Raw genomic sequence first — 5088 nt, forward strand, 5'->3', positions numbered from 1 at the left:
CCCAACAACAACCACAGAAGCAGCAACTACAATCACAGAAGCAGCAACGACAAAAACAGCTGCCCCGACAACCACCACAGCTGCAGCAACAACCACCACAGAAGTAGCAACGACAACAACAACTGCCCCAACAACAACCAAAGCTGCTCCAACAACAACCACAGAAGCATCTACTACAACCACAGAAGCAGCAACGACAACAGCTGCCCCAACAACCACCACAGATGCAGCAACGACAACCACAGCTGCAGCAACGACAGCCACATCTGCAGCAACAACCATCACAGAAGCAGCAACGACAACGACAGCTGCCCCACCAACAACTACAGCTGCAGCAACAACAACTACAGCAGCTCCACCAACAACCACAGAAGCAGCAACTACAACAATAGCTGCCCCAACAACCACAGAAGCAGCATCGACAACCACAGCTGCAGCAACAACCACCACAGAAGCAGCAACGACAACAACAGCTGCCTCAACATCAACCACAGCTGCAGCAACAACCATCACAGAAAAAGCAACGACAACCACAGCTGCAGCAACAACCACAACAGAAGCAGCAACAACAACCACAAAAGCAGCAACGACAACCACATCTGCCCCAACAACAACCACAGAAGCAGCAACTACAATCACAGAAGCAGCAACGACAACAACAGCTGCCCGACAACCACCACAGCTGCAGCAACAACCACCACAGAAGTAGCAACGACAACAACAGCTGCCCCAACAACAACAACAAAGCTGCTCCAACAACAACCACAGAAGCATCTACTACAACCACAGAAGCAGCAACGACAACAGCTGCCCCAACAACCACCACAGAAGCAGCAACGACAACCACAGCTGCCCCAACAACAACCACAGAAGCAGCAACGACAACCACAGCTGCCCCAACAACAACCACAGAAGCAGCAACGACAACCACAGCTGCCCCAACAACCACCACAGCTGCAGCAACAACCACCACAGAAGCAGCAACGACAACCACAACTGCATCAACAACCACCACAGAAGCAGGAAGGACAACAACAGCTGCCCCAACAACAACCACAGCTGCTCCAACAACAACCGCAGAAGCAGCAACGACAACCACAGAAGCAGCAACGACAACAACTGCCCCAACAACAACCACAGAAGCAGCTACTAACAACAACCACAGAAGCAGCAACGACAACAGCTGCCCCAACAACAACCACAGAAGCAGCAACGACAACCACAGCTGCCCCAACAACTACCACAGAAGCAGCAACAACAACCACAAAAGCAACAACAACAACCACAGAAGCAGCAACGACAACAACAGCTGCCCCAACAACAACCACAGAAGCAGCAACGACAACAACAACTTCCCCAACAACAACCACAGAAGCAGCAACTACCACGACAGAAGCAGCAACGACAACACCAGCTGCTCCAACAACAACCACAGCTGCTCCAACAACAACAGAAGCAGCAACAACAACCACAGAAGCAGCAACGACAACCACAGGTGCCCCAACAACCACCACGGCTGCAGCAACAACCACCACAGAAGCAGCAACGACAACCACAACTGCAGCAACAACCACCACAGAAGCAGCAACGACTACCACATATGCCCCAACAACAACTACAGCTGCAGCAACAGCAACTACAGCAGCTCCAACAACAACCACAGAAGCAACAACGACAACCATAGCTGCCCCAACAACAACCACAGAACCAGCAACGACAACCACAGCTGCAGCAACGACATCCACAGCTGCAGCAACAACCATAACAGAAGCAGCAACGACAACCACAGCTGCCTCAACAACAACTACAGCTGCAGCAAAAACAACTACAGCAGTTCCAACAACAACCACAGAAGCAACGACAACCACAGCTGCCCCAACAACAACCACAGCACAAGCAACGACAAGCACAGCTGCAGCAACGACAGCCACATCTGCAGCAACAACCATCACAGAAGCAGCAACGACAACCACAGCTGCCCCAACAACAACCACAGAAGCAGCAACTACAACCACAGAAGTAGCAACGACAACAACAGCTGCCCCAACAACCACAGAAGCAGCAACGACAACCACAGCTGCCCCAACAACCACCACAGCTGCAGCAACAACAACCACAGAAGCAGCAACGACAACAATAGCTGCCCCAACAACAACCACAGAAGCAGCATCGACAACCACAGCTGCAGCAACGACAACCACAGCTGCAGCAACAACCATCACAGAAGCAGCAACGACAACGACAGCTGCCCCAACAACAACCACAGAAGCAGCAACTACAACCACAGAAGTAGCAACGACAACAACTGCTGCCCCAACAACCACAGAAGCAGCAACTACAACAATAGCTGCCCCAACAACCACAGAAGCAGCATCGACAACCACAGCTGCAGCAACAACCACCACAGAAGCAGCAACGACAACAACAGCTGCCTCAACATCAACCACAGCTGCAGCAACAACCATCACAGAAAAAGCAACGACAACCACAGCTGCAGCAACAACCACAACAGAAGCAGCAACAACAACCACAAAAGCAGCAACGACAACCACATCTGCCCCAACAACAACCACAGAAGCAGCAACTACAATCACAGAAGCAGCAACGACAAAAACAGCTGCCCCGACAACCACCACAGCTGCAGCAACAACCACCACAGAAGTAGCAACGACAACAACAGCTGCCCCAACAACAACCAAAGCTGCTCCAACAACAACCACAGAAGCATCTACTACAACCACAGAAGCAGCAACGACAACAGCTGCCCCAACAACCACAACAGAAGCAGCAACGACAACTACAGCTGCCCCAACAACAACCATAGAAGCAGCAACGACAACCACAGCTGCCCCAACAACAACCACAGAAGCAGAAACGACAACCACAGCTGCCCCAACAACCACCACAGCTGCAGCAACAACCACCACAGAAGCAGCAACGACAACCACAACTGCATCAACAACCACCACAGAAGCAGGAAGGACAACAACAGCTGCCCCAACAACAACCACAGCTGCTCCAACAACAACCGCAGAAGCAGCAACGACAACCACAGAAGCAGCAACGACAACAACTGCCCCAACAACAACCACAGAAGCAGCTACTACAACCACGGAAGCAGCAACGACAACAGCTGCCCCAACGACAACCACAGAAGCAGCAACGACAACCATAGCTGCCCCATCAACAACCACAGCTGCAGCAACTGCAACCACAGATGCACCAACAACAATCACAGCTGCAGCAACAACAACCACAGAAGCAGCAATGACCACCACAGCTGTAGCAACAACGACAGCTGCTCCAACAACAACCACAGCTGCAGCAACAACAACCACATTAGCAGCAACGACAACAATAGCTGCCCCAACAACAACCACAGAAGCAGCATCGACAACCACAGATGCAGCAACAACAACCACAGCTGCAGCAACAACCACCACAGAAGCAGCAACGACAACAACAGCTGCCTCAACATCAACCACAGCTGCAGCAACAACCATCACAGAAGCAGCAACGACAACCACAGCTGCAGCAACAACCACAACAGAAGCAGCAACAACAACCACAAAAGCAGCAACGACAACCACATCTGCCCCAACAACAACCACAGAAGCAGCAACTACAATCACAGAAGCAGCAACGACAAAAACAGCTGCCCCGACAACCACCACAGCTGCAGCAACAACCACCACAGAAGTAGCAACGACAACAACAGCTGCCCCAACAACAACCAAAGCTGCTCCAACAACAACCACAGAAGCATCTACTACAACCACAGAAGCAGCAACGACAACAGCTGCCCCAACAACCACCACAGAAGCAGCAACGACAACTACAGCTGCCCCAACAACAACCATAGAAGCAGCAACGACAACCACAGCTGCCCCAACAACAACCACAGAAGCAGAAACGACAACCACAGCTGCCCCAACAACCACCACAGCTGCAGCAACAACCACCACAGAAGCAGCAACGACAACCACAACTGCATCAACAACCACCACAGAAGCAGGAAGGACAACAACAGCTGCCCCAACAACAACCACAGCTGCTCCAACAACAACCGCAGAAGCAGCAACGACAACCACAGAAGCAGCAACGACAACAACTGCCCCAACAACAACCACAGAAGCAGCTACTACAACCACGGAAGCAGCAACGACAACAGCTGCCCCAACGACAACCACAGAAGCAGCAACGACAACCATAGCTGCCCCATCAACAACCACAGCTGCAGCAACTGCAACCACAGATGCACCAACAACAATCACAGCTGCAGCAACAACAACCACAGAAGCAGCAATGACCACCACAGCTGTAGCAACAACGACAGCTGCTCCAACAACAACCACAGCTGCAGCAACAACAACCACATTAGCAGCAACGACAACAATAGCTGCCCCAACAACAACCACAGAAGCAGCATCGACAACCACAGCTGCAGCAACAACAACCACAGCTGCAGCAACAACCACCACAGAAGCAGCAACGACAACAACAGCTGCCTCAACATCAACCACAGCTGCAGCAACAACCATCACAGAAGCAGCAACGACAACCACAGCTGCAGCAACAACCACAACAGAAGCAGCAACAACAACCACAGCTGCTCCAACAACAACCACAAAAGCAGCAACGACAACCACAGCTGCCCCAACAACAACCACAGAAGCAGCAACTACAATCACAGAAGCAGCAACGACAACAACAGCTGCCCCGACAACCACCACAGCTGCAGCAACAACCACCACAGAAGTAGCAACGACAACAACAGCTGCCCCAACAACAACCAAAGCTGCTCCAACAACACCCACAGAAGCAGCAACTACAACCACAGAAGCAGCAACGACAACAGCTGCCCCGACAAAAACCACAGAAGCAGCTACGAAAACCACAATAGAAGCAGCAACAACAACCACAGCTGCTCCAACAACAACCACAGAAGCAGCAACGACAACCATAGCTGCCCCAACAACAACCACAGAAGCAGCAACGACAACAGCTGCCCCAACAAAAACCACAGAAGCAGCTACGAAAACCACAATAGAAGCAGCAACTGCAACCACAGATGTACCAACAACTACC

At 51.6% G+C, this 5088-nt stretch overlaps 1 pseudogene; it reads left to right on the plus strand.

Annotated features, from left to right (window-relative positions):
* The window catches only part of LOC114545457 (transcription factor mef2A-like), a 10134-nt pseudogene extending 5335 nt beyond the window's left edge, over positions 1-4799 (plus strand).
* Positions 4800-5088: the final 289 nt, after the last annotated feature.

Source organism: Perca flavescens, chromosome 19 (genome assembly GCF_004354835.1).
Source record: "Perca flavescens isolate YP-PL-M2 chromosome 19, PFLA_1.0, whole genome shotgun sequence".
Taxonomy (NCBI): domain Eukaryota; kingdom Metazoa; phylum Chordata; class Actinopteri; order Perciformes; family Percidae; genus Perca; species Perca flavescens.